Source organism: Triturus cristatus, chromosome 3_2, assembly GCF_964204655.1.
Source record: "Triturus cristatus chromosome 3_2, aTriCri1.1, whole genome shotgun sequence".
NCBI lineage: Eukaryota > Metazoa > Chordata > Amphibia > Caudata > Salamandridae > Triturus > Triturus cristatus.
In genome coordinates, this window is record NC_140584.1 from 352,870,238 (window position 1) to 352,884,714 (window position 14,477).

Sequence of the window (14,477 nt, forward strand, 5' to 3'; positions counted from 1 at the left end):
CTAGAAGGCAGAGGATGTCCTGAAGCTGATAAGGTGGTGGAGCGAACCAACCAGGGAGGAGAATGGGGTTAAAAATGAGGATAAACAGGATTAAAAGGTTGGAGGTGGCCAATGCTATCCTAGGCCGCATGTATGAGGGTATCATTTTAGCGACAGGGCCCCCGACCTCTTCTAAACAATTGATAGTTACTCTTCTTAGGTCATTGCCACTTTAGATACCCCCGTCTCCTCTTTTTCAGCTCATGTAATGCAATATTTAACCACCTGAACTATGTTAAAATATAATTTGTTTGTGACCAAATAATAATTCTGATCAAACATTCCTTGTTGCAAGCTTATTTAGAGGACACAGTTAATTTATGAAAATACTATAAAGACTGTCCGTGGTTCCATTTATTCGACTCCACCCATCATAACTCCACTCTCCTATCTGCCACAACCAAACTTTTTCCATTTCTAGCAATGGTTAAGCATAGCATTCAAATCTATATTTAGTTACTTTCACTGAATAATCTAATGAATTTGTGCCAGTCCCTAAAATCTATCAATTTTCGAAGTTTTATATATTATTTTGCGAATAGTAGCCTATTTATCAACTGTGCAGCTGCCCAGTACCTACTGTAGTAATTTTAGAACCCACTCTAAAACTGGTAAGCACGGAGCCTGTCAGCTTACTCTTCGGGGAGTTTGGGTAGAGTACTGTGGGGGATAGATGTTAAAATGAGTGAGTGAGGAGAGGAAAAGGATGAAAGAAGAAAGAGGAAAAAATGATAAGATTGGAGAAATGGATAATGATGAGAGAAAGAACATAAGGACGAACAAACGAGGCAAGGGAAGAGGATGTCAGAGAGGAATAAGGGAATAAGGAGGGAGAGACAAAAGAAGGGAAGAAAGGAAGAGAAGAGAGAGGAAAGAAGGCACTCTCGTCTATATTTTAATATGGACTCGCATGAAAACACATACACGCACGCACGCACGCACGCACACACGTACATGTGCATTAAAAAATGCCGAGAATTTTCGATTTCCTCCCGGGCCCGCCCATTTGCAAGGTTGCAGGTTTTATGTGTCTTTCCAGGCACCGTGATAACAAGCTGAAGCCGAAACCGCGAAATTATTGCCACATTCTCTTCGGCTGCATTTGTTGAGCGGCAGAAAGGGCAGATGAAACCCAGGGTAGGAATCCCTTCATCGGAAGCTCTTACAGACAAGAGCCGGCTGCGGGACCTTCACTGGGAGACGCAGGTTCGCTGAAATCAGAGGAGCAGGTAAGTTAGCTTGGAAGAGTGGAAGGGAGTGGCTCCTTCTGGGATGCTATGGGGGGGGGGGGGGTATTTAGCAGAGAAAGGCCGACTCCTGGCGTTGGTGGCAGACCCCTCCTCCCGGGCTCTTGGGGGGTGCATGCAGTTAAGTCCGTCCCGGACTCCTCCTCCCTGGGCTAGCTGGGCTGGGTGCAACGGGAAAACCCCAGCCCTAAAAAGTAGGAGGTGTCTGAGCCCCAGGAGGTGGCAACGCGCTCGCTACAAACTCACTGGACGGGAAGTGCGCCGGACGAGGAAGTGCTGGCAGGGCGCTCAGACAGCCTTCGCGAAGACACCAACCAGGTAAGCAGAGCAATGTCATTCATTTATTTATTTATGCATTTTTATAAAGCGCGGACTTTACCCGAAGGTGTCAGAGCGCTGTACATTCTAGTAAGGTTTTCTAAAAAAGAAATGCCCCAACCACCTTTGTTTGGAATTGGTCTTGATATGTGACAGCACAACATGGGAACTCCTTGTTTATTTATTTAATGCATTTTTGTAAAGCGCGGACTTTACCCGGCCGAAGGTGTCAGAGCGCTGTACAATAGAACCAGTTACGTTACATGAAAGAAATGTTACAAAATAGAACTTTACAAAAATAGCAGGACACAGTATCAAACAAGGGGAGGTAGGGAAAAACATAGAAGGCAAGAACACAATATCAAACACAGCAATTTACAATGACTAACGAACTTCCTGGCGGGGTCTGAGAATGAAGGAATTAGTTCTGAAAGTGTCATGTGGGGGGATTTTGTCAGAAGCGGGATTGATATTGAAGAGGTGAAAGGGAAAAAAAGTGAAAAGGCAGCATTTTGAAGTAAACAAGCAAAAGCGTCTCTTAGATATGTCTAATATGGCCTGCCTATTGTGTTTCGAATTGTGTGTAAGCAGACACCTAAAGTATAAACACAATTATTTTGATGGTGTGGTGTCTGTTTATTTTGCTGGGCTGGTAGTGGAAGTTTTTTTTTTGCGTTAGTCATCCAACTAACTGGGCCAGTTTCAGATAAAAGTTTCACCACCGTGTGACAGTGGCGTTCAACCTCAAATATTCACCGTGCGTCTGTAACCCGCCCGTGGAAGTGTGACATCTTATGTCTTTCTCAGGGAAAGGGACATTGACATGTCCCTGTGGAAAAAGGCCATCCCGTGTCACAATGTGAGCGACTACCACCATTACCTTTCTTAGTGGCCCATCGTCCACGTTATAGTGTTCTCCATTGCGCCCCAGTGAGAGTGTGACATGTTGTGTATTAATGCATAGAAGGACATCCAGATATACTAAGAATTTTCAGGAACTGATTGAAAAAGCTCCTCTTTATCAGCTTATAAGAATAACTGTTAACTGTGCCTTCAACCACGAGCTGGCGAGAAATTATTCAAGGTCATAGAGTAACTCCTCAAGCAGTTATCAAATTAAAAAGATGGAACCCATCAGTGTTAGGGCCACTGCGTCCATATGGTAAGTTAAACCGTAGTCATTGTACAGATATGCAGGTGTTAAAACAACCCAGAGCTGTCTCAATAAATTGTTTTAAAGACTGTCCCTCATTACCTTTGCAAACATGGGCAGCTCTCCCTTAGCCTCGCGCCCCTGACCTGACGATGCGCCCCTGTTAGAGTCGGTACCACAGGAAGACTTGAGTTGGAGGGTTGGAAAATTTCACACTCCAAATTGTCGATTTTTCCACACATTCTTTTTTTATGAAAAATACATTTGTGTATGTTTTGAAAACGAATTTGGGACAAGCAAATCATAATATGCATGTCATGGTCCAGACTGTTTTCTTCATTGTTTCGTCAAAATAATGAAGGATGCGATGTTATCTCTTCTCGCAACCTCTGGGTACCGGTGTTTTGATTCTGATATCTTCAGCTTATTGATTGTTTACAGAAGATTCCACAGGAACAATCGATTTTAGACACACACACATACAAACACCAACCACATAACATACCTATTATTATGAGGACCAGCTATAGGCTGTAATGAAGTGTGTAATTACTATTCTAACTCCACGCGCGCTTTGATAGTAGGGAAGGTTATAAACCAGACCGAGGCAAATCTAACTGCACTTTTAGTTTTTGGACACACTCACGTGAAAGTGCCTAAACACACTACTGCAACCTGTCTTCACAACGCACCCATTTTCTTTTACCCATAAACTAGAGTTTTTCTATATTCTGTGCCAGCTAGCTTATATACATCCGCCAATCCTGTCCCACTGATGAAATATAGACCTGGACAAGGAATGCCTGTATCCATGACAGGTTTCTGAGTGCCTGAAGTCATCCACCATGATTGATTGCATCATACATACCCTAGAGGGTCAGTGTCCTCAGCCTGTATGGCATAAAATAGACCTTCCACCATTACTGCCTCTCCAGAGCATACCATGGACAGCTCCACTCCTGTCCAAGGGTGGATAGCCAGGTGCAACCAGGAAGTCAACAATTACTTAATGCAAAACACTTGCTCTATCGGACACAGTTTCGTCCTAGTACATGCCACAGCACAGCCGTCTAAGTCAACATAACAGCATCACTTTGGTCACATACTCACAGCACTAAAAAGCTTCCTAGAAAGGCCACCCTGGCTTTCAGAACTCATAGAACCAACATTTCCCATCCGCCAAGGCACTTCAGAGCCCCTTAATGGGTATGAAGAGTTATATGCATGCAACAGTATAACACAGTGCTAATCTCCGTCAGGAACTCACTCAAGTCCTGCATATCCGTCCCATACCCTCAGCAAGTGGAAACAATATCTGCATGTCATCGGTGTGCATATGGAAACCTGCGGCTGTTGCTGCCGGTAGGACATTAGTAGTTTTATGTACCGGGTATAGAAATGTGTAATGCAGATGTTTCAGGTCTTAGCTTTTGCGATTGAAAGTTTTCTGCTCAGCGAAAACAATAGAAACAGAACCACATACATTCTAGGTTTCACAAATGCAGACACTTTACCATACACTATTTGAGGATAGCATAAAAACACTATTTCCATCTCTTTTGCTTTATCAAAAGTAGAATGCTAACCTCTGCACCATGCATCAAACCCGTTAGGTCATATTAAACCTGTTTAAAGTCTTTACAGCTGTTCCTCACTAGTCACAACCGATCTAGGAAGTAAGATTGAATCAATCATATATCACACTCAGCACCTTATCGCAAAGCAATCAACTGTGTTAATAATGTCGAGCTCAGACTGGATCAGGACAAAATGTCTCTGTTCATTGTCCTTAAAATTATGTTCGATCTACCTATTCATTTAGGCCACTCGCAAAAAGCTCGAAACCACATGAAACCAATGCTTTTTCCTTTATTTGAATTTTAAGTTAAGTTGTGCCAAGAACTTAAAGGGTAATTTAGGAACATGACACTGAAGAGAAATAAAGTGATTCACCACCGCAGACTTGATGTTGCCAGTGTTATAAGTTGATTTATGTTTCCTTATCCGTGTTTTGAAATTCTCTCTAGGTACACCTTACACCTGGCGCAGTTCACTGCGGCTCTCTTCAAAGTCACTATCATAGCACCTAGAGTGTTTTAGTGGATTGGTTTTTACCAGACTTGAGGTGTTTTACTTCCTCCCTTGAAAGGCGTTACTTCAGCATGCGCACATGGTGTATGCAATGGTGCCGGTTTACTTAGTCAACAGGCATGATTGAGAATCAAGATTTTAACAAGTTGACTGTAACCAAGAGATCCTTACTATTTCACCTTGTTGGTTTGCAAGAAATCCGTAAAAAACGAAATAATGATGACCCACATTCATCGTTCCCAAATATTCTCCAGCTATTTTTTTACTTTTGACTTCGATGGTGATGATGATTTGAGATTTTAGAGCGAATGGTTATCCCAAGTGTGCCCTGACATTAGATACTTAGCACCTTCAGGCAAAAAAGGTAAATCTTAAACCTTTCTTGGAAAAAGAAGGTGGTTTTAGACAGACTAGGAAAAGAAAATTTGGATACATAGAACAGATCTGTCTATTTTTTAAGCAACTCACATAAAGCAGATCTCACTCATCACATTATTCTCGGTAGAGGAAAATAGCACCTGAAAAAAAAATGTCTGCTCACATATTGTGCGCATATTTGAAGTATCGCATTCAAGATGATTATCCATCATGAATTTGAAGACTTGACTGTATGGAAGCTATTGCACAATGTCTGACTGGTGACAGTTTATTACCAATAGTATATTGCTTTCAATCTGTATACTCAATCTGTCCATCAAAAACAAATCTCCCTTCCTGAACTTCGATAGCAATCCCACGCTAAATACAAATTACAACATTAATGTAGCAAAACAAGAATTGTATGTGATTATACTACTCTAGTTAATTCAAAAGCTTGTCTTGTTCAAAATGCCCCATGTACAGGTTGGCTTAGTTCAAGGCCTTATTCAGATGAATCACTGTCTTTGTTTATTGCTGTTTTCTATAGGAATTGTTCTGAAATTAATAAAAGTATCCTATTATACATTACCAAATTTTGTGGGGTCAATCAGTCATTTTTTAATATATTGAACAATTAGATCCGATTCAAGAGATTCAATGTAGATTTTCACTAATGTCGGATTAGTTTCATCATTTGGAACAAACGCAGATCCTTTATCTTTGAGCCTCCACGCCAGGGTGGTATTGCCATATACATTCCTTAAAATTGTCCATTCTTGAGGAAATATTAGGATATCTATACTTATTTTTAACATTTATAGTTGGCACCTTGCCTCTCTTGAAAAAAATTAGAATTTTTGTTGGTGCAGAGCAGCCTGAACTGTCCTGAAGTTCAACCATTTCTGCAAAATACATTAAAGCCTCTGGTGGTTTCGAAAAATATTTCAGATCGCTGCTTAAAAAAGGGAAGCAGTTCAGACTGAACAGAGTAACAGAATTAAGCAACGCGAATGATACCTTTTTGTTTCATACTTGCAACTTGTTGGCATACGGTGTTGTCAGAAATTTGTACTTCTAAGTTTTCGTCATTGTCGACAGTCTTACACTTTTTTTGTCTTTATGACCCGCTCTCATGCCTGTATATAAAAGTCTTGTGGACATTCTCCAACTTTTAACTAAAAGGTCCCATGACATCTCTATGGACTTAGCAAGTGCAACGGGTTGTGCATGTATGTGTTGGATTGCTCTTATACTCACAAAGTTAAATAAGACCTTTTCACCTAATTAAATAAAGAGAGAAAAAAATCCTTAGATTTAGCATATTGAGTAAAAAACAAATTGACGAAAATGTCCCGAAAAAATGCAGGGGACAGGAGTGCGCCCCTCCTACACATGCTGCAGCCACACTGACTTCATGCGTCAGATGTTTTCTAATGGGATGTGCTGGGATGGAAACTTCCTGTTGGTTTCTTGTACTGTAGACAGACGTGCCTATTTCTGTGTCTTTGTGGCTAAATGGCGGACGAGGGAAAGCTTTCGCGGAGCAGCTCTGAGAAAGCTCTACTATTCTGTCGCCAGCTGGATAACTTTAAACGTGGTCTTTTTCCTACTGAGTAATTGAGGACAGGAAATGTAAAAATAGTTCGCGGCTTCCATGCGTAGACACATCGCCACAGTAAATTCACTGCAAATGTTTTCATAAATTGTTGTATTTATATGAAAGGACTGTACGCGGCCCTTTATTTATTGGTCTTAAAAATTAGTACTTGTGTAAGTTTTCAGAATGTGGTAGGAATATGCACGCCTTCCACACGCAGGCAGCGCTGTTTTCATCATTCTTGCTGGACTAAGACTAAACGTAGCCACATGTGTTATTTCCTGTTCGTTTTTAGCTCTAACCCGTGGGCCATTCAAACAGACAACAGCGCCTAGCTACCTTCGACTGCAGTAATTGCACGAGTAACATTTTCCTACATTTTCAGAAACTAAACATAATTTAAGGATTTTTTTCTGTATAAAAGACTCTCACATGAAGGATCTCGCTGGCGGGGCTTCCTTGCACATTTACATCATTCATGATACATATATAGTTAGCTTTGCTACGCTTTTTCGGCTACGTGTGGACATGTGTTTTGAATAGCGCTTTACGCTTAAGTATCGAAGGTGTAGTTGATGTGCATCTGCAGCTTGACTATCGCGTATCTATTCTAGCCAGGGGACTTTATGGTAATGAATGAGGGGTTTAAGCAATCAGTAAAAAACTAAATAGTGACGTTTTAGTGTAGATGTTGGCACCGGTTTATAAAGCTTGAGAGTGCAATTAAAAGGCGTTGCTACCACCCAACTCAGCGGTACTGAGTTTATCGGCCCTCTGAAGGGTCAAAGGTTGAGTTGGCCAGCCGTGATTCAAACTCAAGTCTGAGGTGTGCAAGGGTCAAAGGTCGAATGGGCCAGCCATGATTTAAAGTCATGCCTGAGGTGATTTAAACTCAAGTCTGAGGTGTGCAAGGGTCAAAGGTCGAATGGGCCAGCCATGATTTATAGTCATGCCTGAGGTGTGCAGAGGTCAAAGATCGACTGGGCCTGCCATGATCTAAGGTCAAACCTGAGGTATGAGCGGGTCAACGTTGAGTGGGCAGCCCCGATTCAAAGCCAAGCCTGATGTGTACAAGGGTCAAAGGTCTCTGGGGCTAACTATGAACCAAAGTCAAACCTGAGGCGTGAAAGGGTCAAAGGTCTCTGGGGCTAACCCTGAACCAAAGTCAAACCTGAGGAGTGAAAGGGTCAAAGGTCTCTGGGGCTAACCAGGAACCAAAGTCAAACCTGAGGCATGAAAGGGTCAAAGTTGAGTGGGCCAACATGATCCCAAGTCAAACCCTCCCTCTGCAGGTTAATCACACATCTCTACAGTGGGTGCGGTTACCGCCCCAGTAACTATACAATAAAGGGGTTTTCTACCTACCATATCACAGTTATTAAACTCCTGGGACGATTTTATTTATTATTTCTTTATTTAATTTATGTAGCGCGAACTTCAGCCAACAAAGTGTTGGAGTACTGTATAATAAGAGGGTGTAGGAAACTCAGGCAGTGGTCAAGTTTTTATTGACTGGAGACATAAAGAAAAGGTGTTCTCGTTGGTTAGGAGTTTACAGAGGATTTCAGTGTAAAAGGTACCAACAGGTAGGTAGAGGCGCATCAGGTCGGCTAAGGTGCAAACATTGAAAATTAAAAAGGTTTAAAGTACAAAAGGGATCAATATTAATGTATTTGTGCATTGCCTGGTAAGAATTGCAGGGTAGATAAAATGTCACAGTTCGAAATATGTCATAGGATAGCCGGGACAGTGAATAAGAGCACCAACAATATGGCGTAGGGCAAAGTTGACGAATACGTTCATAAGTCTACTCCCATCGGCTCCCGCTCTTGGAGTAGACGTATGTATTTATTAAAATTGAAAGAAAATACAATAGTACTCAGACTAAACTTTGACCGTCATACCTTTCCAGGAGTACCCACGTGTGCAAGTATTTACATATGTGTAATTGCACACAGTGTGCATTTACACCATGTGTCGGTGCTTGGCAAAAGTGCATTTGCTCAAGCTGAATCCTAGCACTAGGCCCCCCTTGTTATGGAGGTGTTCCCTCCGCATGCTCACCTTCTGTGTTTACTTGCTCCCACACATACCAGTTGCAAATCTCCAACCGTATCCGAGTTGGAGATAGGCCAAGAAAGCGTTTGAGGATGTTCTTGAACTTTGTATGGCCTCGCCACCTTGAAGCACCCTCTCCCTGCCGCTGGGAGCAGAATTGCTACAGCTTAATATTACACCATTCTTGCATAATATGTGCGAGTAAGTCAATTTATGTGTGTCACTACACATACCATCTTAGTTTGACCTTAGTTTCGCAAATGGCTTTATGAATCGTCACTGTGCCCTCTGTTGTGACTGACAGGAAGCCTTCACTTTGGAGAGGGCATTTCTTAAGAACAGTGTTCAGTGGGGTCTTTCTGTCCACAGAAGGTGTGTGGAGGCAGGCATTCCTCCCTCCAAATAATTAGATTTGAGTGACGCTTTCCTGTAGTGCAGAGATGGTCGCACGGGCTCCTGGGCGAGCTAACTTTAAGCAGAAAGCTATAGGTACCACTTCCCAGGAAATGGCTTCCCAAACTGATATGCTTATGCAAATGATCCCATCAAAGCTTTATTGGTCAGTCCAGGACTCTGTTAGAGATTCATGCCCTTTCCTTAAAGGACCAACCCACCTTTGATTGAAACAGGTGAGGTACAGTGTTGGTGGGGTGAGCTGCATGTGTTGGGCATGTGGACGATGGATTATTTTAGAGGAAGTCACCTGGACGGTGAGTAGATTACTGCTACAGCCGTTGTCCATACAGGAAGGTTTCTCGTCTGTAGCAAAAATGTCTTGGAGACGTGTGGATGTTGGGTGACAGTAGGGCCTGATTGCGGTGCCACTACAGCTGAGGGGAAGACTTGACATCTATTTTTGTTATTCATTTTTGTGTAAATTATTTGGAATAGTAAGAGCAGGCTGCACTGGGTGTGACGTTATCACCTCCAGCAAAGTAGATTTCATGGAGCTAGGAGGTACAAGGAAGGAATGGAGGGTGGGGTAGGGGGTGCAGTGTTAAGATGTTCCAAAGGAGGTCTTGCAGGTTAAGAATAGGGGAGGAGGTGGACTCTTCCATTGGGAAATCCTGGGATTTTCTAACAAACCTGTTACCTGGGAAGGGCAAATGCAATACCCCAGCTCAGGGCTGTCAGAGGCGCTGGGATTTTCCAGTGGCCCAGACAATGTCTGCGTGGGCAGACTGGTGGCAGAGGAGATCAAAGGAAGATTTGTATCAAACAGCCGTATATTCATCTGGGAGGAGTCCAACCCCAATATATGTTTATTCTAAAGATTTGGTAATAATAGGTCTTCCTAAATCTACACTGTCAACTTAGCCACACCTGAACAAGGGACAAGGAATGAAACCCATAAGGGAGAAATACACACCACTGAAGCCCCTGGGCTGCCGGTGGGTCCCTCCAGCCATGGTAGTTTTACTCAAAGGTCACCCCCTATACAGGGACATCTTAAGGATTTTGGGGGCCCTGGGCCCAACGTATTTTGGGAGCCCCTGTTCGGAACAGCTTTGGATTCATGATCCAGTTTGGGCTCTTTCATGTACACTTTGGCCTGGTCACTGACAGTGCACAAGCGCACTCGTCCACATTCTAAAGTTTTCAATAAGCAATAATCGCGCCTCGGTTAGACCTCATTGGCTACGATACTGTTACTGCGCAAAGCTACTCGTCCACATTCTAAATATGTTTACATTGAATATTTAGGCTTAGTGACGTGTTTTCAGTATTGTTAAACAGCAGCAGCTCAATAATATTACTGCTCTGTGATCCCCTCCCATTTCTCATATATGAGGTCCGGTTTTTATGGGCGCTGTATGAAACAGAAACACAACATTTCTCTGTGTCTGTATGGACTCACAAATCACCCACATTACAAATAAATCAAAGGAAACGGTATTTAAAACAGTCTGTTTTAGAATGATTCACTATCATCGGGGCAAGAAGACTCTCTGCAGAACAGAGATGGGTCTGGCGGGGTTGGGGGGGAGTGGGAGTTCTTGAAAGGCTGGCGCCCTGGGCCAGAGCCCACTTTGCCCATGCCTTAAATATCTCTGCCCATATAGCACCAAGCCCTGGTCAAACTGGAGACCCGTGTTCGCCTTTGCTCACGGTACAACATCTACAGAGTATCATCGGTGTCAGCGAAATTGTTTTCTGATAGGGCTTCGAAGAAATTCTGGACCGGAACACATGAACTCGCCGTCCCATTGGTCTCAAAGGGCTTCAACCCCCCCCCCCCCACACACACACTCCCCCCGCCCTCGTGTGTGTCAGCCCAGGCACACACACAGACAGTGTTTGAGCTGTTGTGGTCTGGCGTCCGTCTTACTGCAGCACCACCCTTGTACTTCACAGGTCTTTAAAAGGCCATTTACTTGCTAAGGAGGCTTTGTTGTCTTTCAACCCTTCCTAGAGCCATCTATTCACTCTGCCGATTGCTGGAAGAATTAGCCCCTCCCCCACCGCCGAAACGTTTAATTACACCCTGATAGCCCCCGCCCCCCCCCCATCCTCCCTCCCCCTCCAAAATTTGAGTGTAGTTGCGCCTCTGCCTCTATGAAAACCAAGACAAGCGGTAAACGTACTTAAATCTCCCGGGAAAGATGGTTGAAAACCACGGCTGCACTGGCTAAACCGGGCGGGACGCGTGGTCACCCTCCCACGCGCACCACTGCTCCTTGGCCGGACATCCCACTTCACACTCGGACACCAGACCAAGCAGCTGCGCAACTTACACCCCAGCAGGCATGCCATCTCGACAAACTCAAAGCCATCGACGAGTGGCGCCGCGGAACTGCCAGGTTCACTCCGTTGACTAAGACAAGACAACCGAAAGAGGACAAGTTTCGACACAGTACAAAACCCATCACGCTCTGCATACCGTAGAGCCCGGGGCTCCAACTGACGTTTGACTCTTCTTTCTTGATAAAGGGCAGAGGCTTTAAAGTCTTTTAAAACCAGCATTGGCAAAGGCAACGTGTCCCGCCTTTCAGAAGCATTCCCCGACCTTTTGACTATGCCAACGCTTGTTACCGATGCTGTTCTGTACCTGGAAAATGCAAAAAAAAGACTTCTTTGCTGATGCGAAACAGCAACAGGCAGAAAACAAAACAGCACAGGGCACAAATACAATCACACAACGGGCTACCTTGTGTTTTTTGTGAACTCCAAAAGTGAACAAAAATTCGAAAAATAATATGCTAGTGCATTGTTGTCATACTCCTTTTTTAAAAGAATTGCCCCCAAAAATATTAGATCATATTGGGAAGAGAGACCTAAGATCATAACCCGGTTTCCGTAAGGATCACTCACTGTGTGAAACTGTGCAACTGGGCTTATTTCTCTGGACTTCATTACTTGTATATTATATGAATAGCGCTCTTTCAGAAACAGAGTGGGCATTGAAAGATGCACTGAAACCAGACATTCACTTTTTGTAACTTATTTTTATGTACAAATTCAAGAATTAGAATATTATAGACAGGGTACTGAAATTATGTATTTAGATGGAAGCAGCATTTTCCGCATAATTATGGATTTGCCACATAATCCATCCTCTGGGCTGTCCAGATCTAACCCGCGGGTTGACTTCTATGCATTAAGAAGGAAGGTTTGTGCCTGGCAAGAGCTTATTTGCCAGGTCAATATGGTAGTTTAGAAACTGCAAACACAGGTTGCAATGGCAGACCAGAGACATGTTTAAAGTGGTACTTAAGTAGTTGGTTTAAGCAGTACTGCAGGCCCACTAGTAGCGTTTAATTTGCAGGCCGTGGGCACAGGTAGTGCCCCTTTACTAGGGATTTACACGTAAATTAAATATGCCAATTGGGTGTAAGCCTATTCTACCAAGTGTTAAGGAGAGAGCACAAACCCTTTAGCACTGGTTAGCAGTGGTAAAGTCCTAAAGCCAGCAAAAACAGTCAGCAGAAGAGGAGGGTTGAAGGCAAAATGTTAGAGGGAAAACCATGCCAAGGATGCCAGGAATAGTTTTAATGCTTGTGTTTTAAAGAAATGATATCATACTTATGAATTTAATATTTCCTTAATTTACAAAATCTGCAATTCAAAGGAATGATATCATACCTATGAATGTTATATTTCCAGAATTTGCGAGCCTTTCATTATTTACACTCTGCCTTCCGAATTACTTCTACAACCAATTGATTGAGAAATCTCGAAAGGAGAATGGAGCAGTACCACATTCAGCATTATTATGTCGTACAGTTTTCAATGCCCATTTACTTGTTTCAAAAACATATTATGAAAAATACGCAAGAAAGGATATGTTCTGGTGTTTTGGTGGCATTCACAACAGCTTTGCCCCATGATTGATTATAATGTCACCTGATCTCTCCATTGACACTACAGAACGTTACCCATGTACGGTCACACCACCAATCTAGATTCATTAATCCCTGCAGCCAGATGTCATGCAGGGCACCAGTCTGTTGCTAGATGAGATCCTCACAGTCCCTCACTTGTGCCTGCCAGAAGTGAGTACATTTGAGAAACACAATAATTGCTACTTAAAAAAAAAGTGTTTATTAGATTTTTTACACAGAGTTAAACAACCCCATCAGACATATCTTCAGCCATGATATTGCAGTATCATGCGGTGTATGCATTATCCACTTGCTGAGAAATATAGATGTGCCCATGGTGATAACTGGCAATAATAAACACAGAAACAGCAAGTCAGAATGTATTAGCAAAGCTAGCAAGTTCAGGAGTCTTCACTGAAGTATGGGGGTGATGTTGTGTGTGGAGGGGGACAGTCAGGGAGAGCACCCACAAGGAGTATGATCAATAATTCAATCAGGGGGATTTAAAGTGCGCTACTCACCTGAGAGGTTCTCAAGGCGCGGGGGGGAGGGGTGGGGGGTGCAACTCACAGCTGAAGAGCCAGGACTTGAGGCAGACAAAAAGTATGAACAGGTCACTTGGAGGCTGGTGAAAGAGAGGGGAGAGAGGACACAGCCCTTGAGGGGACAGGCAATGGGAGTGCAATGGGGTCGGGGGAGCAGTCATATGCACAGTGGTCCCTGTACGTTAGGGAGCACTCACCCCACTGCATGCTTGCATGCACCGTCATGAGTGTTGTGCGCGTAGGTGCCCGCTCAAGGTTGAAGCCGGTCTTTTGTGGCTTCTACGTTAAGCAGGAAAGTCTCCCATCATTTCCCACAGGTGCGGGAGTTCCCTTTCATGCAGAGCCACTGGAGGGTGTGAGCCTCTGCTCAAGTCCACACCAATAGGTCATGGAGCCAGCGCTGGAAATCAGGCGGGAAAGGCACCTTCCACTCCATGGCCACCTGACGTTTGACCGAACCAAGGCTATGTCAATAAATTTATGTACGTGTTTGTCACCTTTACCCCAGCAGGCAGGAAGAAGGCATAGGAGTGAGATCATGTGCTGCCATCTCTACTATCGCCGCGTTCACCTTATGCCAGGCTGGTTGCAACACCAGGCAATTCCACACCATGTGGTAAAACCTGCTTCCTGTAATGTGCAGCGGGGACATGCTGGAGAGAGCGTTGGGAACATGCGTTTGATGCGCTGAGGGGCAAGGTCGGCCTGATGGATGTAGTTAAATTGTATGAAATGAAACCTAGTGTT

General features: G+C 43.6%; 1 protein-coding gene and 1 pseudogene across 2 annotated transcripts in view; one reads left to right on the forward strand and one right to left on the reverse strand.

Moving 5' to 3' along the window:
* Window positions 1–1,122: 1,122 nt before the first annotated feature.
* Window positions 1,123–14,477, forward strand: part of RHBDL2 (rhomboid like 2) — a 129,826-nt gene continuing 116,471 nt past the window's right edge. Inside the window, exon 1 of one of the 2 annotated variants that reach the window (XM_085646820.1) lies at window positions 1,123–1,268. The gene's annotated coding sequence lies outside the window, so the exon portion shown is untranslated. Of the gene's footprint in view, window positions 1,269–1,485; window positions 1,605–14,477 lie in introns of those variants that run through there. The other variant, XM_085646819.1, reaches the window with a different exon arrangement.
* On the reverse strand, window positions 10,451–10,527 carry LOC146857368 (U4 spliceosomal RNA; annotated as a pseudogene).